Consider the following 23,800-nt stretch of genomic DNA (forward strand, 5'->3'; position numbering starts at 1 on the left):
GTTTTCGATTAAAAAAAAGAGTAAAAGCCATCCCACCATGACAAGGTGTACCCAAATGGGGACGATCCCATACTGTCTCTAATATAAAAACCTTACCATGTGTCAAAAATTACCTCAATGTGAATAAGGGCCAAGCTGGACCGAGGCTTGACTATGGACACCCAGTCATGGGAAGCAATATAAATATAATGCCCAACTCAAAGAATGGGAGGCCACACCCTTGTTTGCACTTATGAAGCTTTTGACTCATGGCAAGATTTTAATATTACAGTATAAGACTATCCCGATTTGGGTACACCTTGTCATGGTGGGATGGCTTTTATGCTTTTTGTGATCGGTGTTTAATAAATCCCCTATGTTATTCATATGCACTATTACTTCTTCCTTATTTACAGCAGGGTATATGCTCATTTTGTTTCTATCTTAGGTTTTGTCTGTTTAGTGGCCAGTGTGAACATGCTCCTATACGTTGCATGTATACCAACTTATACTCCAGTTCATTTTTTTCGGTTTTACTAATATTAGTTTGGTTGCAATTTAATCCTATCTCCCACTCCCTCCCAAAAATGCTTAAGCAGTGACTCCCAATGTTTGTGCCACCAGTCCTCCGATTTGGCTCATGGAGGCTTTACTTGGGCTCAGGTCCCACGCGGTTACTCCTACACCCACCATTGCTCCATCCATGAGTAACAATGGACCGGCACCATCACACTATCTCAATGTTTGCGTGGCATCCTCCAAAGACTGGCGACACCGGCCTGGTCTGGTGAAGATGCTGTATACAACGGACATCCAGATGCATAAAAAATATATATTTGTAAGGACAAGGACCCTTAGGGCCATAACAAGCATAAAGGGGAACACACCAAAACCAAAGGTGAAAATGTTAGCATCTCCCCCCTTACAAACAAGGGCCAGACCCATGGTGGTACCTATAAAGGGTACAGAGGTAACAGTCGCACGCAGACCTGGTTCCCTAGTGGAGATCAACAGCCTCTCTGCCATAAATGTCTGATAAATCCGGATTCCATCACTGGGATCTCACCACCGCGCATGCGCAGTTCTCTCCATTGACCTGTCTACAGCATGGCATCGGAGGCTCTGTGGCTCTGAGCGGATTGTCTGCAGCTCTGCAGATAATAACAGACACCAGGGACAACGGTGGAGAATCAGAGATGGACCCGGGGAGAGTGAGTAAGGCAAAGTACGTATGGAAGATGGTGGACACTATGGAAGATGGTGGACACTATGGAAGATGGTGGACACTATGGAAGATGGTGGACACTTTCCATGTTTGAAATACATCCCGACCATCTTTTATTTTTTGGTCCGCGCCTACTTTTGAGCTCACAGTTGCTTTCAGGTATCGCACATCAGCTACAAACGAGATAAATGACTCATGTGCCGAGCGCTTTCAGAGGATATGGCAGAGAGTCAATGCCCCCTGGATGGTCTGGGAAGGTCTGGGACCGGAGCCAGGTAGGAGAGCGATATAGATCTGTTGTCAGAAACAAAGAGAAATCTTTATGGCCGGAGACAGATTGTGCGCTAAGCATCATTATCCATTTAGGACGTCGCTCGCTGCTGTGTTTGTGAGAGCAAAATCCTTGTCCTTCTAAACACGGTGAGGAGCGAGAATAAAGAGGAACGTGTACTACTGAGATACTGAGCGCAGCTCTGGAGTATAATGCAGGATGTAACTCAGGAACAGTACAGGATCAGTAATGTAATGTATGTACACAGTGACAGCACCAGCAGAATAGTGAGTGCACCTCTGGAGTATAATACAGGATGTAACTCAGGATCAGTACAGGATCAGTAATGTAATGTATGTACACAGTGACTGCACAGCAGAATAGTGAGTGCAGCTCTGGAATATAATACAGGATATAACTCAGGATCAGTACAGGATCAGTAATGTAATGTATGTACACAGTGACTGCACCAGCAGAATAGTGAGTGCGGCTCTGGGGTATAATACAGGTTGTAACTCAGGATCAGTACATGATCAGTAATGTAATGTTTGTACACAGTGACTGCACAGCAGAATAGTGAGTGCAGCTCTGGAGTATAATACAGGATGTAACTCAGGATCAGTAATTTAAGGTATGTAAACAGTGACCGCACCAGCAGAATAGTGAGTGCAGCTCTGGAGTATAATACAGGATGTAACTCAGGATCAGTAATGTAATGTATGTACACAGTGACTGCACCAGCAGAATAGTGAGTGCAGCTCTGGAGTATAATACAGGATGTAACTCAGGATCAGTAATGTAATGTATGTACACAGTGACTGCACCAGCAGAATAGTGAGTGCAGCTCTGGAATATAATACAGGATGTAACTCAGGATCAGTAATGTAATGTATGTACACAGTGACTGCACCAGCAGAATAGTGACTGCAGCTCTGGAGTATAATACAGGATGTAACTCAGGATCAGTAATGTAATGTTTGTACACAGTGACTGCACAGAAGAATAGTGAGTGCAGCTCTGGAGTATAATACAGGATGTAACTCAGGATCAGTAATGTAATGTATGTACACAGTGACTGCACCAGCAGAATAGTGAGTGCAGCTCTGGAGTATAATACAGGAGGCAACTCAGGATCAGTAATGTAATGTATGTACACAGTGACTGTGACACGCCCCCTGGGCCGTGGGGAATACCCGGAGCCAGGCCTGTTGATGCTGGGGGTTGTAGTCACAGTGGCTGCGACCCGGTCCGTGACCCAGGGCGGTCAAACCAAGGGGGTAGTCTATGTGTATAGATGTTAATGTCCGACTACGCCGCCTGTGGATTGCGGTTATTGGGAACCGCCGCTGCGGGGCAGTCCGCTGAAGCTGGTGGTATGCGCAGCAAGGTGATGTAACTCCCCACAGGTGGAGTGTAGCTTCAGGGCAGCATGAATGGATGATGGTGTTGATAGTACAGGGAATCAGTAGTGAAAACGCGGAGTCTTTACAATGCAGTCTCAGGGTCTTTACTCACAGTTCTTTCACTCCAAGTCATTACTGCAGGTTTATAACTTCCCGCGTCATCCTGTGTTTACCGAGTGAGGGGCTCAGTCGACTCCCAGGTAGCTCTGGAACACTTAGCAGGACCCCCTTCTGTGTTTCCTCTCTGGCCTCTCTCCTTGTATCCGGTTCCCAGTTGAGCCCTGTAGTCTCTGCTGCTTGGGGGACCTGGTTCCCCTTCTTGGCCTGACCCCCCTACCCCCTGACCCCCCTACCTCCTGGCAGAGGCGGGCATACGGGTGACTTGCTGCACGACCCGTACCCCTGGGGTCCCTTCTCTCCTAGTCCTGGAGCCGTCCTGCTCCCACTCCTCTCTTCTCCTTCCAGGCTCAGGCCTCCTCACTAGGCCGCCTGCGGAGCAGAGCCCATACGGAGCCTCTGCTCCCTGACTCCTCCTCAGTCTGTCTGACTGGAACTCCTCCACCGACTCTTCTACTACTGACTCAATATGGTTCCTTCCTATTATACCTCTTACCACTGTGCTCCCAGGATCTACGTCCTCCACCCATCCACTACATAGTTCCCCCTCTCTAGGTGGTTCCTCCCCACTCCAGCCAGGGATCAGGGACACTTGTGCTCTCCCGTAGGAGCATTATCGCCGTGTCCCCCGGAAATGTGGTGTAGTGGATGCAGTGTTAGGGTCCTGAGCCATACTCCTTCCTTACCTGAGAGTGAGATACCACATCTCTGGGTGAGATGCAATACCTCTGTGGCGACCGAACCCTCAGGGGTGCCAAACACCCCCCTGGTAAAACACAGCACGTCCGCGGGCTGGAACAGAGCAAAAGATAATTATTAAAGACATACAAAATTTTAGGACTTGTCCACATATAAGATTATTAACAACACTTCTTCCCTTTGAGGGAGGCATACTTCTTTTAACGTTACTGGTTACTTTATATAAAACATTATAAAATTCTTTTCACTTGTATAAAACTTTTCATATCTATAAGGCATATAAAAAATTTTCAAGTAATCTTTGATTAACAGGCCACAGTGCAATTCGCGACCAGGTGTCCATTTTCTTTAAAGTGCAACTTGCAACTGGTAACAGACGAACATGAGGGACCCGTCCCAAACCCTCAATGGAGGCCCTGGGGTGGCTGCAGGGCTTAGACGATCCAGATGCTGGACCTCGTCTTCGGCCACCTCCAACGGGTTTTTGTTCTGAGGTACTCGTTGTAGGTCCTTATAAAACCAATATGGGGCACCTCAAAAGGTGCAACTATTCACAAGGAGTGGCTGCTCCCAGTCCTCAGCCGGTTAGTCTTTGGACCCGTTACGGGTAACTAGGTAAGCGGGTAATGACACACAAACTTTAACTTGCAGTGTCCATTCTGCATGGGTACTGGTGGCTGTTTAAAGCTCCTAATTATACTGCTCCCTGCGGGGAGGCTCTGGTCCTCGAGAAGCTGACCCAGCCTGGTCTTCAGTTTCGCAGAGGTGGAACTCACTCTCCTCCTCCACTTTGTGAACATCAAGGGCGTACCAGCCCCTGACTCCTCGGTGCCGGGTATATGTAACAATGTCTCCGGGGTAGAGGTCCCGATCAGGATGACCCGCTCTGAGATGAGACTCCACGTCCCTTCTGTTCACAAGCAAATCATTGTCTGTGTGCGGGTCCCGGATGAACCCCCATCCGGCCTTTAAATCAAATTTGACAATGGTACCCTCTTCTCTGGGGCCGTGAGCGGCCTCGTTGAACTGACGGGCCCGGGTCTTCTCCTGCAGGTTCTGGGCCTCTAATCTCTCCCACCGCTTGCGCCGTGAGCTGCGCTCTTTTTCAAATTGAGCCAGCTGCTGGCGGCAGAACTCCTTGCGGCGAGACGCGGCTGCCCTGGTCTCCTGGGAGAACCCCATTAGATCCTCCCCCGAGTGATCCCACTTGAATTGGGCCTCCTCCTCCAGTACCTGGGAAGCGGCGGCAGGCTGTGGAGAGGGCAGGAGTGAGGGCTGCTGGTCTTCCACCTCCATGGACCAGTCCCACCGGCGACATCGGTACACCCACTCAGAGGGCGGGGGAGACGGCTCCTGCAGGGGACCCAGAAGCTGTCCAGGATCGCTGGTGCCCAGAGGTAAAGGAGTTGAGGTCTGAGGGACGTGCAGGATTGGCGCGCCCAGGATTTGCGGGGCTTGCGGCGGGGCCTGGAGAGGGCCGCTGCTGACCACGCCCGGGGTCAGAGGGCGCGGCTTTGGGCCTGGGTGCGGGCTGGTGATAGTAGCGCCCGGGATCAGAGGACTTGGCTGCTGGCGCGGGCCGCCGCTGGTGGCGCCCCAGGCTGGAGGGCTTGGCTGCGGGAGCGGGCCGCCGCTGGTGGCGCCCGGGGCTGGAGGGCTTGGCGATAGGCCTAGCTGCGGGGGTAGGAGCGGGCTGGCGGTGGTAGCGCCTAGGAGCAGCGGCTCCACCAGGGGGCCCAGGAGCAGGTCGAAGCTGACAGCGCCCGGGACAGGGAGACTCCTCCTACCTGCTCCCGCGGCCGCTCCTGCGTCTCGCGTCGCCTCCTGGTGCTGGTCGGGATCCGCAATGGCTGGGACACTGCCGGTGCTGGGCAGTGTCCTCTGCTGAGGGTCCGCCATCCTCTGCTCCATCTCCCGCTTCCATCCGGCGATGGCGTCGCGCTGGGCCTTCTCCATCCTTCGGCCCAGGTCTTCCATCCCGGAGCGGAGGAACTCCGAGTCCTCCTGGGTCAGCTTTGCCACGAGCTCCTCCAGGGTGTAGGGTGCTTCAGACTGCAGCATGTCGCTGGCTGGGGCTCTGGTACTGCCGTCCTCCATCTTCACCACCAGGTGTGATCTGTCTAGACCAGGGTTCCCCAACTCCGGTCCTCAAGGCCCACCAACAGGTCATGTTTTCAGGATTTCCTTAGTATTGTACAGGTGGTGTAATTATTACCTGTGCAGGTGATGCAGTTATCACCTGAGCAATAGTAAGGAAATCCTGAAAACATGACCTGTTGGTGGGCCTTGAGGACCGGAGTTGGGGAACCCTGGTCTAGACTGATCCAGACCACACCCTGTCTCCCAGTTTTCTTCTTTCCCCTCCCCTGCTGGGGGCGGTCCCAGGGCAATTTGCTGCAGTCCCATGGCAGCCTGCTGTCGGTCACCTTCAGGGTCAGCCCCCCCACCTTGATGGACACACTGGCATACATGACCATTGCTGTTTGGGGCGGGTTCTGCGTTTGGCGCCATTCTGGGACCTGGCCCACGATGGGAGGTGGTTTCTTGTTGCCTTTTAGCACGCACATAATGGCGTCCGTTCCTCTGGGGCGGGCGCCACATTCAGTACAGTGAAACAGTCTCTAGGCACACAATACCCGATGATAACGGGTTGGTTTCGAATCCTGCCAACTACGCCAAAGTTGACGCGCCCCCTGGGCCGTGGGGAATACCCAGAGCCGGGCCTGTTGATGCTGGGGGTTGTAGTCACAGTGGCTGCGACCCAGTCCGTGACCCAGGGCGGTCAAACCAAGGATGTAGTCTATGTGTATAGATGTTAATGTCCGACTACGCCACCTGTGGATTGCGGTTATTGGTAACCGCCGCTGCGGGGCAGTCCGCTGAAGCTGGTGGTATGCGCAGCAAGGTGATGTAACTCCCCACAAGTGGAGTGTAGCTTCAGGGCAGCATGAATGGATGATGGTGGTGATAGTGCAGGGAATCAGTAGTGAAAACGCGGAGTCTTTACAATGCAGTCTCAGGGTCTTTGCTCACAGTTCTTTCACTCCAAGTCATTACTGCAGGTTTATAACTTCCCGCGTCGTCCTGTGCTTACAGAGTGAGGGGCTCAGTCGACTCCCAGGTAGCTCTGGAGCACTTAGCAGGACCCCCTTCTGTGTGTCCTCTCTGGCCTCTCTCCTTGTATCTCACACCTAGCGGCACCTCTGTCCAGTGTCCTCGGGCCTTGGCAGGGGGACGTGTGTTCCGTCCCCTGACCATATGTGGCTACTTTCCTAGTGGCTGGTGTGGACGGCATGCTGTACTTGAAGTGCTGCAGCCTCCGGTTCCCAGTTGAGCCCTGTAGTCTCTGCTGGTTGGGGGACCTGGTTCCCCTTCTTGGCCTGACCCACCTACCTCCTGGCAGTGGCGGACATACGGGTGGCTTGCTGCACGACCTGTACCCCTGGGGTCCCTTCTCTCCTAGTCCTGGAGCCGTCCTGCTCCCACTCCTCTCTTATCCTTCCAGGCTCAGGCCTCCTCACTAGGCCCACCTGTGGAGCAGAGCCCATACGGAGCCTCTGCTCCCTGACTCCTCCTCAGTCTGTCTGACTGGAACTCCTCCACCGACTCTTCTACTACTGACTCAAAATGGTTCCTTCCTATTATACCTCTTACCACTGTGCTCCCTGGATCTATGTCCTCCACCCATCCACTACATAGTTCCCCCTCTCTAGGTGGTTCCTCCCCACTCCAGCCAGGGATCAGGGACACTTGTGCTCTCCCGTAGGAGCATTATCGCCGTGTCCCCCGGAAATGTGGTGTAGTGGATGCAGTGTTAGGGTCCTGAGCCATACTCCTTCCTTACCTGAGAGTGAGATACCACACCTCTGGGTGAGATGCAATACCTCTGTGGCGACCGAACCCTCAGGAGCGCCACAACTGCACCAGCAGAATAGTGAGTGCAGCTCTGGAGTATAATACAGGATGTAACTCAGGATCATTACAGGATCAGTAATATAATGTATGTACTCAGTGACTGCACCAGCAGAATAGTGAGTGCAGCTCTGGAATATAATACAGGATGTAACTCAGGATCAGTAATGTAATTGTGGCACCCCAGGGGTCTGGTTTCCACAGTAACAGCAATGTTATGTCTGAGAGCAGGTGGGAGGTCTCTTGGTCAGGAATCCTATGCATGCCACACCTCCTGCCCAGTCCTGGGAGGGGAAGAACTTCCCCTATATAAACTTAGGGCTGAGGCAGGGTTAGTGAGTAGAGAAGAAGTAGAGACAGAGAAAAGAAGCAAATATAGGAACAGAACATCAGGAGCTCTGTGGGAGCAGTGTTACAAGGAGTCAGGGGCTGGCAGCTGCAGAGCTCGCCCTGACTGAGAAGATTTCTTACCGGACCCGGAGTCCGAGGCTGTGGGGACTAACTCCTACCCAGCAGCAGAAACCGACCGGCAGGGGATTGCAGGTCCCCTGGCCCAGAAACCCGAAGGCACGGTCACACGCGTGGGACCAGCACCGCCGTCGTGGAGCGGAAGCTACTAGAAGGCCCCGAGTCACCGGCCATACGGGTGAGCACCACACGGCACACTCAGGGACGTGGGCTACTTTTACCCGCCTCTAGCAAGGTAGCCAGAAGAGTACAGTTAGTTTGGGAGGCCTACAACTCCGCCTGGCCAGGGGAGATCCCATCTGCTCAAGGACTGACCAGGCCCCAATCGCTAGCCAGTACTCCGGGAGGGTCTATCTTTGTGACCAGTAAAGACCCTGAACTACACCGTACCGTCTCCGAGTGGTTTCTGCTACCCCCATCATCCACGTCGGCTGCCCTGAGGCCATACCCCTCCCGTTGGGGGTTATACTACCACGCTGCACAATCCTACCACCGGCCTCAGCGGTCTGCCCTGCAGCAGCAGCCCTAAAGCTGCATTCAACGGGTGGCGTAGTCATCTAACATCACTGCTATTGCCGCGCCACTTAGTCTGACTCCCTGGGCACGGACCGGGTCACCGCCACGAGACTACAACCCTCAACAGATCCGGCTCCGGGTAAGCCCCCGCGTGCGCAACGCAGCGCGATACAGGCCCAGGGGCGCGTCATAATGTATGTACACAGTGACTGCACCAGCAGAATAGTGAGTGCAGCTCTGGAATATAATACAGGATGTAACTCAGGATCAGTAATGTAATGTATATGCACAGTGACTCCACCAGAAGCATACTGGGTGCAGCTCTGATCAGCTGCTAGTCAGTGTGGTGATTGCGGGTGTGGTGGCTGCAGATCCTGCTGTGAGCTCCTGATCTCTGAGAAACCAACACCTCTCCACCTGGGGACCTGCTTTCTCTCTTTCCCAGGGAGGGAGCGGGTTTCTGGGATGAGTGATGGAGCCAAGTCCCAGGCTTCTGCTTCCCGAACCAGGCCGGCGGGGGGCAGAAGAAACCAGCAACCGGCCTGCACATCAAAAGACTCGGGGGTGAGACGCTGCACCAGGAGTCGCAGCAATGTGGCTCCTACTCCCCCCGGGATTGTGGAGACCCCCAGAAGCCGCAAGGCTTCCAGCATGGAGGAAAAGCCTGACAGCGGCGTGCAAGATGGCGCTCCTTCCGGAGGAAAGCTGAGTGCTCACGGAGGTGAGGCCGACCTCCCTGAGGGGGAATGGGCGCTGCAGGGACCCCGGGAGTCTGTGTCCACCTATGCCTCCCGGGTCATGATCCACCTCCGTGAGTATGAAGATGCCAGTAAGCTCATCAGGAGGCTCCGGGAGGAGCTGCGCTGCACAAGCGCCAAAGCTGCGGGGGCCTCCAAACCAAGGAAGGCAAAACTCCAAGCCGAGGTAAAAAGACTGAGCAGTGAAATTCAACGCCTGGAACTTAGGAAAGCCACCATCAGGGAGCAGATTGGTCCTTTCAAAGAAAAACTTATAAATGAAGACCGCTACAGAGAAATGGCTGATACCAGAGAGCAAAGGCAGATAGGGCTGCAGCCTGAGAGCCAGGTGGATGATGAGAGTGATGATGACCAGCAGCAAGCCCCACCTGGCAGCCTGCAAAGTCACCCGCAGGCCACGTGCAGCGAGCTCCCTGCAGGACAGGCGACAGTGACATCCGGTCGCAGTTCTGCCGGCTCTGGGGAGGACAGTGACAGCAGCGGCCAGGGAGGGGCGCTAATGGCGGAGATTAAGCTCCTGGAGTCCCCAGTGTGCCTCCAAAACTTCCATCTTGGTGATGATCTACCAGAAGAGGCACCTGGGGGCCACAAAAAGGCAAAGAAGACCAAGCCAAAGCTGCAGGAAGCGGTAAGATACGTATATGCCCCCCTCCCTGTACCCCCTGAGTCGGCGGCAGGCTCAGCTCGCTGTATAAGCCCCGTTGCCCAGCCCAGCCCGGGTTCTGCTGTGGATCCGGTGCAAAGGCGCGGGGAGATTACAGAGCGCGGTAGTGAGGCGCAGAGCTCCGTCTCTGCTTGTAGTAGTGGGGACGTAGCAGGAGGTGCATCAGCCGAGAGGCTGGACAGTGAGGGCGGCCCGGCGGCGGGCGTTCCATCAGGCCACGATGCTGTGGTGCGCTCCTCAGTGGGAGGGGGGAGCAGCCCGGTGTCGGGGGCAGCTCCGGTAGCCTCGGCACCTCTGAATGCTGTTGCCGCTGATCACTTAGTTGAGAAGCGGCGGCAGTGTGAGGGGGCAGTTGGGGCTGAGCGTTCCGGTCCTCCCACGAAAGTGCTATTTTGTGTTGGCGTCGCTGGTCCGGAAGATCCTGATGCTAAAGATCAGCGGCGCTTAACTGCAGCTAGAGATCAGCGGCACATTATACCAAATGCCAAACAGCGGAAATTACCGACCGATGATGTGGAGGGCACACATAAGACCGGGGGTGAGGTCGCCTCCAGTTCTATGGAGGTGACTGAGCCCCTTGTGCCTGATGCGGAGGTCAAAAGGTCATCCACCATTGTTACTGGTCCAGCAGGAATGAATGTGGTGGTGGAGGTGAATGAGGATAATTCATTGTCTAGTGGTGTGGTTGCTGGTTTGGTGGAGGGTGAGATGGAGGTGGGTAATGGTGATACTGTTGGGGCTGATGTGGTCACTGGTCCGGTTGCCCCCCCGGGGGTGGCAACACCTGTCCAGAGTTATGCCAGTGTCACCATCGGGGCAAATAGGGCATCCTCCTCGTCTCCGGGCTTTGGGAACGGCATGTTGCAACGGCGCCTTCTGGAGGCTCTAAAGAAGGGGGAGAGATCACTAATGGGAGAGGGTCGAGAGGTTGATCTATCCTTCTGGATAGAGAGGCATGGCCTCGGGGCCTTCCGAGAGCAAAAAGGGGGAGATACAGTGTGGTCCCTCCCAACAGCCGGGCCAGGCAGTGTGCGTAGGAATGTGGTCCGGCTTCGGTGGAGGGGCAGTGATGCATGTCCGCCAAGGTCTAAAGTTGTGGAGCTCCTGCTGAGGATGGGCTTCAAGGCGATTGACATCTACGCCTTGATACATCCCTATTCCACGCCTGAGTTTGATGTCAGCTTTGTTCGGCCGGAGGGGCTTGAGCTCTTCTGGGCGAATTATGAGTTGGCAAAAAATGAGCCCGGCTGGCGAGACTTTGCCGTTCAGGCAGTGTCTCGCCAAAATCAGATCAAGAAAGTGACCGTGATGACTCGTAACGAGTCGCTTTCTTGCTATGACATCATGACGTGGCTTGGTCGGTATGGAGAGGTGGTGGAGATGCCAAAGAAAAACCGCAACGAGTTTGGTATCTGGTAAGGGGCCTGGACGTTTATGGTAAAACTTAAGCGTTCAGGTGGTACGGTTGCCCACATTCCATCGTCTGCCTTCCTGGGTAGGGATCGTATCCTGGTCTTCTACCAGGGGCAACCGAAGCTCTGTCACAGGTGCGGCGACCCCACACACTTCAGTGCAAACTGCACCGTGCAGAAATGCGCGTTGTGTGGGGGTATCGGCCATCTTGCCGCCTCTTGTGTGGAGATTAGGTGCCACCTGTGTGGTGAGTTAGGCCACCCATTCAGCCGTTGTCCTCGCTCCTTTGCTAATGCAGACGAGACCCCGGTGGGAGTAAGCCGTGAGGCCGATTCTGCTGGAGAGGGGACTAGCAGGGGTGGGGGAGCTGAGGGGCCAGGGAAGAAAAGCAATGAAAAGACTCCTGCCCAGCTGAGGCGTCTAGACAAGCCCAGACAGGAGAGGGAGCGGGGCGAGCCCCAGACTACCGGGGCAGCCCCTGTCCTGGATGCCAGCGTTGCTGCTGAGGCCCCGAGGGATGATGAGTTGGATGAGGAGGTCAGGAGGATCCACAGGGAGGAAACTGCCTCTGCTTCAGAATCCTCCCATTATGAAAGTATGGATGAGGATAATAAGCGGTGGCTAGAGCACAAGCGTAAGCTCGGCACCAAAAAGAAGAGAAAGAAGGGAGATAAAACATCTTCTCCCGCTCTGACCAAGGTACCTAAGGAAGGTAAAACTGACTCCCCTCTAGTTGGTCTTTCTAACCGGTTCCAAGCCCTTGATAACATCTCTTCCTCTGAGGAGGAGGCTGAGGGTGAGGTTCCGGCTTCAGCGGAGCTTACAGGGGGCGCCGAGTCTCCTTCTCCTGGGGATGCAAGGTCCTTGGGGGGAGGGACTGGCCCAGAGTCCGGAGACGAGGACGAAAAAAGAAGAAAAAATGTGGGAATGGACACCTCTGTGTCATTAAAGAGGGGGAAGGATTCCTCCTCTGAGGCAGAGGATAAGGGGAGTGGGAAGAAGAAAGCCATCTAACTCAATCACCAATGATGGCGGTACCCACTCCGTTGACGCTGGCGTCCATTAATGTCGCCAGCATTAAGTCAAACATGGCTAGATTTGCGGCCTTTGATTTTCTCAGCCGGGTTGAAGCTGACATTTTCTTTTTGCAAGAGACCAGGCTGCCAAATATGGCAGAGGTGTTTATAGCTAAGAGGGAGTGGAGACTCGGGCCCTCCTATTGGTCTCTTGCGGCCGAGCCGTATAGCGGAGTGGCGGTCCTTTTTACCGCACCGGTAGAATGCCGACGGGTTATTGAGTTAGAAATGGGGAGGTGCCTGATATTAGATGTCCTCATGAAGGGACAAGAGCTTCGGCTCATTAACATCTATGGTCCCCAATCTAAATGGGACCGGAAGTGTCTCTTTATGAGGATCAAGCCCTACCTTTTTACGAGTCGGCAGGTCGTCTTTGGAGGGGACTTCAACACTGTCACGAGGCCCCGGGATAGAGGAGGTTCCAGAGACAAGCTGACTTATGATAGCGTCGCCCTTAATAGTATAGCTAGTGAGGCTCGCCTGGTGGATGTCCACATCCGGCACACCGCAGGCCACGAGGGGTTCACCTATCATAGAGGTAACTGTAGGTCCAGGATAGACAGGTTTTATTTAAAGGAGGAAGCCGTCTCTTCAGCAGTATCTGTTGTTGAGGTGGAGATCTCCGATCACTGTTTGATTTTGTTTTCCCTGAATGTTACAGAGACCCCCCGGATGGGAAGAGGCTTTTGGAGGCTCAATTCATCTCTCTTGGAAGAAGCGGAGATAAGACAGTCCTTTGAGGATTTTCTTCAGAGCCAGGTACCCTTACTGGATCTTTGTAGTAGTAAGTCAGAGTGGTGGGAGATGTTTAAGAAAAGGGTGGCGAGATTCTTCCGCCAGCTCTCGCGCTTCAGGAGCCTGGACAGGTACCGCCTGTATCAGGGCCTGAGGAGGAAACTCGAGCATCTTGTCTCAACTGGAGGTAGCCGCGAGGAGATCTCCAGAGTGAAATCTTTGCTAATGAGGTGTCAGTATGTTAGACACGCATCTTTGGTTTTTGAGAGGGATTACGGGAAGTACCGCTCGCCCGACCCTTATAGAAACTGCAAGATGTCAGTGAATAGTAAAGTTGTTACAGGACTGGTTGACACTGCGTGGTCCCTGAAAAGATCCAGATCAGGGATCCTGGAGGTCGTCAGATCCTTCTACTCGCACCTCTTGGGGAAGAGGGATCTGGATTGGGATGAGATGTCGGCTTTTCTGGCTGAAGCCGTCCCCGAACAAGGGGTAGACCCCTCTCTTGGCGTTTTGACAGAGATGATCAGGGAAGAGGAAGTTAAGTTGGCGATTGAAGGGCTTGCCCTGAAGAAATCTAACGGTCCGGATAGCTTAACATCTGAATTCTATAAGACCTTTAAGGACGCCTTGGTTCCCCTCTTGACTGAGGTATTCAATGAGTGTCTTTCCTCGGGCACTCTGCCAAAGTCAATGAGGAGGTCTGCCCTGATCATCTTGTCAAAGGGTAAGGACCCATCTTGCATTGAGAATTGGCGTCCCATAGCGCTTCTCAATGCAGACAGGAAGGTTTTGGCAAAGGTGCTGTTTAATCGGCTGGTGAAATTTGCACCCCAGCTCCTTTCGGGGGCCCAGCATTGCTCTGTTCCGGGCCGCAGTACAATTAGTGCTGTACTCTGTGTCCGAGAGGCGGTGGAGCAGGGTAGGGCTGGCCACTGGAAGGGGTACATGCTGTCATTGGACCAGGCAAAAGCGTTTGATCGGGTTAATCATGAGAACCTCTGGTCTGTCCTTCTGAGGTATGGCCTGCCGGGGGGGTTTGTTGATTGGCTTAAGACCTTGTACTCTGGGGCAGAGAGTTTCCCGCTTGTGAACAGTTGGATTTGCAGCTCTTTTGAGGTTGGGTGTGGTGTTCGCCAGGGTTGTCCCTTGAGCCCGCTACTGTACGTGTTTGCGATTGACCCACTTCTTAGGAGGGTGGAGCGTGGACCGTTGGCTGGAATCGGGATGGACCGGGCAGCACCGGAAGCCACTCTGAGAGTGGTGACGTATGCCGATGACGTCACCGTTTTTGTTTCCTCTGATGGGGAGGCAGAATGGCTGATGTCAGAGGTAAATCGCTACACGGAGGCATCCGGGTCTAAGATCAACCGGGATAAGTGTGAGAGTCTCTGGCTGGGAGGAGGAGATCCTGGTTTTGATCTCCCGGACATCCTTCCAGAACCCAAAGTCTCTGCAAAAGTTCTTGGCATCGAATTTGGCCAGGGGGATTACCCCAAACAAAATTGGGACAGCAGGCTAGAGATCGCCACTCAGAAGGTGAACCAATGGAAGGGTTGGTATTTGACCCTAAGGGAAAGGGTAAACCTGATCAAAACTTACCTGCTCCCTTTGCTGATCTATCTGGGCAGTGTGTGCATCTTGCCAGAGCCTCTCTGGACTCGGGTCTACAGTTTGTTCTTTCAACTGTTATGGGGGAATAGACTGAACCTGGTCAAGAGGGAGGTTACTTACCGTACGAGGAGACTAGGAGGGTTGGGTATGGTCAACCCTGTGGTATTCCTTGTGAATACCTTCATTAAGATCAATATTGCAAACCTCTGGAAAGAGAGGGCTCCTCCGTGGGTATTCTCCTGTAAGGGATGGTTTCAGCCTTTCTTCCAGGAATGGGAGACAGGAGGGCAAGTGAAGGATCTCCGCACACCGCATGGACATCTCCCGGCTTACGCTACCGTGGTTCTGAAGGTAATTCGCCGGTGGGGTCTGGGAATGTGGGAGGTCAGGACTCTGCCAAGGAAGCTCCTTGACAAAAGGGTTCTGTTGACCCATTTTCAGAGGCCTCTGGCGCTCAGGGATTGCCCAAGTCGGGATCTTGGGGTGGGTCTGCATCTTTTGAATTCTATCAGGATCCCCTCGAAGGTTTGAGACTTGGCTTGGCGCTGCTTCCATGGGAAACTGTGTGTGAGGGACAATCTGAAGTGTAGGAGCTCTGAGGACAGGAACTGTCCTCGGGAGCATTGTGGTACCATGCATGAAAGCATGGACCACTTCCTGCTTTGTTGTCCCTTTAACACAGAGGTGTACAACAGGGTGGGCGCCTCCATTGGCTGGCCCCGGCTGGCCGGTCTCTCTTATGCGGAATGGGCCTATGGAGCATTCGGGGACCTGGGTGGTCGGGACCGCTGCACCTTATTTCTAGTTAGCGCAGTGGTTAGGTATCACACGTGGAACGCACGGTGCTTAGTATCGACGCAGCGGAAAATCCTCCCAGTGGACGATGTGTTTAGGACCATACTCGGTGACCTGGTGAAGGTGCGTTCTCTGGAGTATGAGAGACTGGGTACACGGAGGGCCGCTCTCCTCTGGAGGGGCTTTTCTTTTAGTGTGTCCTAGTCTGGTCATCTCCTCTCCTGGTGGTGGGCTGCTGCTGACACCATAGATTTTTGTTTTATTGATCAGTAGACAGTGATGTAGGGCTGCAGGCGCCGAACTTGGGCTTTGTCAGTTGTGGTTATTGTATTGTTTGTTTCTGTATATATTGTATATATGGGTTTGGGTGTAGGTGTTAGGTTGGGTGGAGGGAAAAGGGGGGAGGTGGGTTCATCTTGTGGGACACTGGTTATTTGGGTGAAAAACTGGCACTGCCTGATCTGTCCTATGGACGTTGGACATGGACTGAGGCATGAGGCGCAGGACCAGCTCTCAGGTCAGTGCCGGGGACGGACTGGTGGGCTCGAGTGTGGGGGGTTTTGTTTTGTCTTGTATATATTTGTATAGTTAGCATTTATTTTATTTTATTTATTTAAAAAAAAAAAAAAAAAGAATGTATATATTAGTTTGTATATAATTTGTCGGTTATTGTTTATTATATTGTTATTTTTTGTTTGGTAACCGGACCAGATGTCACAGTGTAGATAGTTATTATTGTGTATATATGTATAATATGTGTGTGAGGAGAGAGGGAGCGGCTGGAGCAGCAGAATAGTGAGTGCAGCTCTGGAGTATAATACAGGATGTAACTCAGGATCAGTAATGTAATGTATGTACACAGTGACTGCAGCAGCAGAATAGTCAGTGCAGCTCTGGAGTATAATACAGGAGGTAACTCAGGATCAGTAATGTAATGTATGTACATAGTGACTGCACCAGCAGAATAGTGAGTGCAGCTCTGGAGTATAATACAGGATGTAACTCAGGATCAGTAATGTAATGTATGTACACAGTGACTGCACCAGCAGAATAGTGAGTGCAGCTCTGGAGTATAATACAGGATGTAACTCAGGATCAGTAATGTAATGTATGTACACAGTGACTGCACCAGCAGAATAGTGAGTGCAGCTCTGGAGTATAATACAGGATGTAACTCAGGATCAGTAATGTAATGTATGTACACAGTGACTGCACCAGCAGAATAGTGAGTGCAGCTCTGGAGTATAATACAGGATGTAACTCAGGATCAGTAATGTAATGTATGTACACAGTGACTGCACCAGCAGAATAGTGAGTGCAGCTCTGGGGTATAATACAGGATGTAACTCAGGATCAGTAATGTAATGTATGTACACAGTGACTGCACCAGCAGAATAGTGAGTGCAGCTCTGGAGTATAATACAGGATGTAACTCAGGATCAGTAATGTAATGTATGTACACAGTGACTGCACCAGCAGAATAGTGAGTGCAGCTCTGGGGTATAATACAGGTTGTAACTCAGGATCAGTAATGTAATGTATGTACACAGTGACTGCACAGCAGAATAGTGAGTGCAGCTCTGGAGTATAATACAGGCTGTAACTCAGGATCAGTAATGTAATGTATGTACACAGTGACTGCACCAGCAGAATAGTGAGTGCAGCTCTGGAGTATAATACAGAATGTAACTCAGGATCAGTAATGTAATGTATGTACACAGTGACTGCACCAGCAGAATAGTGAGTGCAGCTCTGGAGTATAATACAGACTGTAACTCAGGATCAGTAATGTAATGTATGTACACAGTGACTGCACCAGCAGAATAGTGAGTGCAGCTCTGGAGTATAACACAGGATGTAACTCAGGATCAGTAATGTAATGTATGTACACAGTGACTGCACCAGCAGAATAGTGAGTGCAGCTCTGGAGTATAATACAGGATGTATCTCAGGATCAGTAATGTAATGTATGTACACAGTGACTGCACCAGCAGAATAGTGAGTGCAGCTCTGGAGTATAATACAGGATGTAACTCAGGATCAGTAATGTAATGTATGTACACAGTGACTGCACCAGCAGAATAGTGAGTGCAGCTCTGGAGTATAATACAGGCTGTAACTCAGGATCAGTAATGTAATATATGTACACAGTGACTGCACCAGCAGAATAGTGAGTGCAGCTCTGGAGTATAATACAGAATGTAACTCAGGATCAGTAATGTAATGTATGTACACAGTGACTGCACCAGCAGAATAGTGAGTGCAGCTCTGGAGTATAATACAGGAGGTAACTCAGGATCAGTAATGTAATGTATGTACACAGTGACTGCACCAGCAGAATAGTGAGTGCAGCTCTGGGGTATAATACAGGATATAACTCAGGATCAGTAATGTAATGTATGTACACAGTGACTGCACCAGCAGAATAGTGAGTGCAGCTCTGGGGTATAATACAGGATGTAACTCAGGATCAGTACAGGATCAGTAATGTATGTACATAGTGACTCCACCAGCAGAATAGTGAGTGCAGCGCTGGAGTATAATACAGGAGGTAACTCAGGATCAGTGATGTAATGTATATACACAGTGACTGCACCAGCAGAATAGTGAGTGCAGCTCTGGAGTATAATACAGGATGTAACTCAGGATCAGTGATGTAATGTATATACACAGTGACTGCACCAGCAGAATAGTGAGTGCAGCTCTGGAGTATAATACAGGATGTAACTCAGGATCAGTAATGTAATGTATATACACAGTGACTGCACCAGCAGAATAGTGAGGGCAGCTCTGGAGTATAATACAGGATGTAACTCAGGATCAGTGATGTAATGTATATACACAGTGACTGCACCAGCAGAATAGTGAGTGCAGCTCTGGAGTATAATACAGGAGGTAACTCAGGATCAGTGATGTAATGTATATACACAGTGACTGCACCAGCAGAATAGTGAGGGCAGCTCTGGAGTATAATACAGGATGTAACTCAGGATCAGTGATGTAATGTATATACACAGTGACTGCACCAGCAGAATAGTGAGTGCAGCTCTGGAGTATAATACAGGATGTAACTCAGGATCAGTAATGTAATGTATGTACACAGTGACTGCACCAGCAGAATAGTGAGTGCAGCTCTGGAGTATAATACAGGGTGTAACTCAGGATCAGTAATGTAATGTATGTGCACAGTGACTGCACCAGCAGAATAGTGAGTGCAGCTCTGGAGTATAATACAGGATGTAACTCAGGATCAGTAATGTAATGTATGTACACAGTGACTGCACCAGCAGAATAGTGAGTGCAGCTCTGGAGTATAATATAGGAGGTAACTCAGGATCAGTAATGTATTGTATGTGCACAGTGCAGTTTCCGAAATTAGTCCAGTCCAGGATCTTATACCAAACAGCAGTTGTACAGTCGTCCTCTATGGTATATACCGCCTGAGTACAGTATATAAAATGTAGTATTTGACATGGCACTCACATCTGTAGCAAATATTTCCAGAAAATGAAGATTTCTTTGACGCGATGCAGCGCCGTTTGCATTTGTCTTTTATGGCGGCTACAAGAAGTAATGATCTGCCGCTGAACACATATGTAGCAGTAAAATAAACTAAGCCAGTAAAGGCTTCTTAGACTATCATTTTAATTGCGAGATACTTGGTCAGGGTAACATTACATTACGTCCTCTCATTACCCGCCCGGAGCTGGCGTCACTTTATGATGATCAGGAGATATTTTTGTGAATGCATTAAGTTCCTACATTTCGCCATTTTTCATACAGGGATTTTTTGAGCAAGAAATTAAAGGAAAGAAATCACCAAAATCTAATTTGTAATACGTTTTTATTTCCTGTCCGCTATTGAGAATGTGAGTTATAGAAGTGGAAAGTTGTGAAATTTCTAAAAAATGGTTTTGCAATTTGCAGTTTATACAAGAAGCGCATGGATCAGATTAGTCAGGGGTTGTGTAATCTCCTACTTTTAGGATTTCTTCCAGGTAATGGCAATTTAGATGAATAGAGACTATATGGATACACAATGCAATAGTTTTCTGGGGGGGAGGGGGTGCTGGAATAAGGGGTTAACATGAGGTGCAATCCACTTACATTGTCCCCCCAAATTGGGGGAATAAGTCATAAACACTCTGTTAAAAAGTTTGTCTCATAGTCTAATATCTCCAGAGTCGCAGCCTCATGGTGTCAAGAAGTAGCCGTACCACCTGTACCCCAATGCATTCCTGCCACTTCGGAAGACCCCCGTTATACAAGTTGCACATGGAAAGTGTGAGACATTGGTACAGTTTATCAGGTATCATAGTAGCCCTCCATGTTTTTTTAGATGCTCATTTCCCTCTTTGCTATCGTTTGTTATTTAATCCTGCTTATCTTGATCCAGCAGTAAAAAGATTAAGTCTTATCATTGTAACTCCAATCACAGACCTGTCCTTCCAACATTGGGTCCGCACAAACAGACCACTCATTCAGCCATTACAACCCTACCTATCTTCCTGTCATTTATTTGTAAGCTCACTCATAGAACTATCATTCAGTGTGTTGTAATCCTGCCTATCTTGATCCTGCAGTACAGAGATCAAGCCTTATCGTTGTAACTCCAACAACAGACCTTTTTTCTAACATTGGGTCCGCACCAGCAGACCACTCAGTCAATCATTACAACCTCATCTATCTTCCTGTCATTTATTTGTAACCTCACTCATAGACATAATTCAGTGTACTGTAACTCTGCCTATCTTGATCCAGTAGTAGAGCGTTTGTGCTGAATCATTCAAGACCTGTCATCTTTCAATTCAACCAAAAAAAAAATGGTAATTTAGTCCTTATAGGCTAACCCATAGGCCTGTCACTACAAATCATCCTTTTTTATATGGTTGTGATCCTGCTTATCTTGATCCAGTGGTATTGTAACCTTATTCAAAAATCCATTTTGTCAGTCTTTGTAACCCTACCCATCATAAACCATAGAGCATTCATTAGACATTGCAACTTCTCTATTTTTCAGTTGTGCCATCCAGTTTGTCTTGACCCACCGAAATTGAGACCTGTTATTGTAATCCTACCCATACGCTGTAAGTTCTCTATTCTATTTATAGTGTAATCCTGCTTTTCTTGATCCAGCAGTAAAGGGTAGGTGCTAAATCAATTTATCATTTTAACCCACCCCACATTCTATTATTAAGACCTTATAAGCCCACCTATAGAACTGTCATTCAGTTATTATAAATCATTGCTTCTTTTATATGGTTGTATGACCCTACTCATCTTGGCCCAGCAGTAGAGGGTTAGTGTTGAATCAAGAGCCCCCAGTATAACTCTAACCACTTAACCATAGACCTATCATTCAAGCACTGTAAATTGCTTCTTCTATTTTTATACACATAGTTTTGTAGTGTAATCCTTCTTATCTTGATTCAGCAGTAGAGAGTTTATGCTCAATCAAGAACTTTCATTACAACGTAACCTGAAAACCCGTCATTCAGTTATTGTAAGCCCACTTATAGATCTATTATTCAGTTGTTGTAAGCACCCTCATCCAGTGATTTTAAATTCTCACATTTTTATGGTTGCAAACCAGCTGATCTTGATCCAGCAGTAGATTGTTGGTGTTCAATCACATTTTCTCAATGTAGCCACACAAGCAGATATGTCATTCAGTCATTGCAAACCTGCCCATACACCTAAGATTTAGACATTGTAGCTCTTAATTTCCAATTTTTATTGTCATGCAATCCTGCATATCTTGATCCGCTCATAAAGGGTTAATGCTCAATCAAGACCTATCATGTTAACCTCATCTAAAAAATCTGTCACTTAGTTATGGTAAACCCACTTATTGACATGTTATTCAGTTATTGTAACCCCTCTCATACTCTTGTCATCCAGTAATTGTAAATTTTTAAGTTTTTATGGTTGCAATCCTGCCTATCTTGATCCAGCAGTAGCTGATTGGTGTTGAATCAACTGACCTTTCATTTTAAATCCACACACAGATTATCATTGTAACCATACCCATATACCTAATATTTAGGCAGTGTAACTCTTTTCTTCTGAGTCTTATTGTGGCATAATCCTGCCTATCTTAATCCAGGAGTATTATTATTATTTATTATTATAGCGCCATTTATTCCATGGCGCTTTACATGTGAAAGGGGTATACAAAGCACAAACAATTACAATAAATTTTGAACAATACAAGTTGGCGAGTGGTACAAGAGGAGTGGGGACCCTGTCCGTGAGGGCTCACAGTCTACAAGGGATGGGTGAGGATACAGTAGGTGAGGGCAGAGCTGGTTGTGCAGCGGTGTGGTGGAGCGATGTTGTAGGCTTGTCGGAAGAGGTGGGTCCTCAGGTTCCTTTTGAAGGTTTCCACGGTAGGCGAGAGTCTGATGTGTTGGGGTAGAGTTCCAGAATAGGGGGGAAGCACGGGAGAAATCTTGTATGCAATTGTGGGAAGAGGAGATAAGAGGGGAGTAGAGCAGGTGATCTTGTGAGGATCGGAGGCTGCGTGCAGGTAAGTACCGGGAGATTAGGTCACAGATGTATGGAGGAGACAGGTTGTGTACGTACGGCTTTGTATGCAAAGGTTAGGGTCTTGAACTTGAGTCTCTGTGTAATGGGAAGCCAGTGAAGGGATTGACAGAGAGGAGAGGCTGGGGAATAGCGGGGGGACAGGAGGATTAGTCGGGCAGCAGAGTTTAGGATAGATTGGAGAGGTGTGAGAGTGTTAGAGGGGAGGCCACAGAGCAGGAGGTTGCAGTAGTCGAGGCGGGAGATGATGAGGACGTGCACTAGTGTTTTTGCAGACTCGTGGTTGAGGAATGTGCGGATCCGGGAGATGTTTTTGAATTGGAGTCGGCAGGACGTGGAAAGGGCTTGGATATGAGGCATGAAGGAGAAATTAGAGTCCAGGGTTACCTCGAAGCAGCGAGCTTGAGGGACTGGGGAGAGTGAGCAGCCATTAGTTATGATGGATAGGTCAGTTAGGGGGGTTGAGTGAGATGGTGGAAAGATGATGAATTCTGTTTTATCCTTGTTAAGTTTTAGAAATCAGTCAGAGAAGAAGGATGAAATAGCGGACAGACATTGTGGGATTTTGGTTAGTAGGGAGGTGATATCGGGTCCGGAGAGGTAGATCTGTGTGTCATCAGCATAGAGGTGATAATGAAAGCCGTGAGACTCTGAGCTGTCCCAGGCCTAAGGAGTAGATAGAGAAGAGCAGGGCCCTAGAACTGAACCTCAGGGGACACCGAGGGTTCTAAATCTGATAATGTATACCTATTCACAAAAATGTCATGTATTCATTGTAACCCTACAAACAGAATTCTTTCAATTATTGTTACCATACCCACAGACCTATAATTTAGGCAGTGTAACTCTTTTCTTCTGAGTTTTATTGTGGCACAACCCTGCCTATCTTGATCCAGCAGTAGAACATTCTACTTTGTGAAGACTTGTTATTGTATCACTACCCACAAATATGTCATGCATTGATTGTATCCCTACAAACAGACTTATTTTAATCATTGTAACCATACCCGCAGACCTATAATTTAGGCAGTGTTGCTCTTTTCTTCTAAGTTTTATAGTGGCATAATCCTGCCTAACTTGATCCAGCAGTAGAGACAGGGGCAGACCTACCCCCAGTGCAGCCAGTGCAACTGCATCGGGGCGCGGTGGTGCAAGGGTGGCCTTGCCGGGCAGTTAATATTGAGGCCAATCTGGCCTGCTTCTCGGGGCCCCAGACTCCGAGCGGCCCATGGCCAGATTGCCCTCATCATATGCGGCGGGCAGGGAGCGATCCCTCCAACTCCGCTGCTGACAGGAGGAAAATGCTTCCTGCCCGGCGTTTCCTCCCTGACATAGGCGCGGGCCATGATGTCATCATGCAGCGCGCGCCTAGGTCAGAGCAAAAGTTTCAGGCAATGAGGAGGATGCTGCTGCAGGAGAGCAGCCTGAGAGGTAAGTTGTGTTTTTTTATTTATTTATTTTAAATACTGAAACTCTTGGGAGAGGAGCAGGAGAATGAGGGGAGGTGGGGAGAGCAATGATGGGGCTGGGGAGAGCAATGATGGGGCTGGGGAGAGCAATGATGGGGATGGGGAGAGCAATGATGGGGCTGGATAGAGCAATGATGGGG

The sequence above is a fragment of the Phyllobates terribilis genome, unplaced genomic scaffold, assembly GCF_046119375.1.
Source record: "Phyllobates terribilis strain yellow unplaced genomic scaffold, ASM4611937v1 Scaffold_10__3_contigs__length_209671492, whole genome shotgun sequence".
NCBI classification, from domain to species: Eukaryota; Metazoa; Chordata; class Amphibia; order Anura; family Dendrobatidae; genus Phyllobates; species Phyllobates terribilis.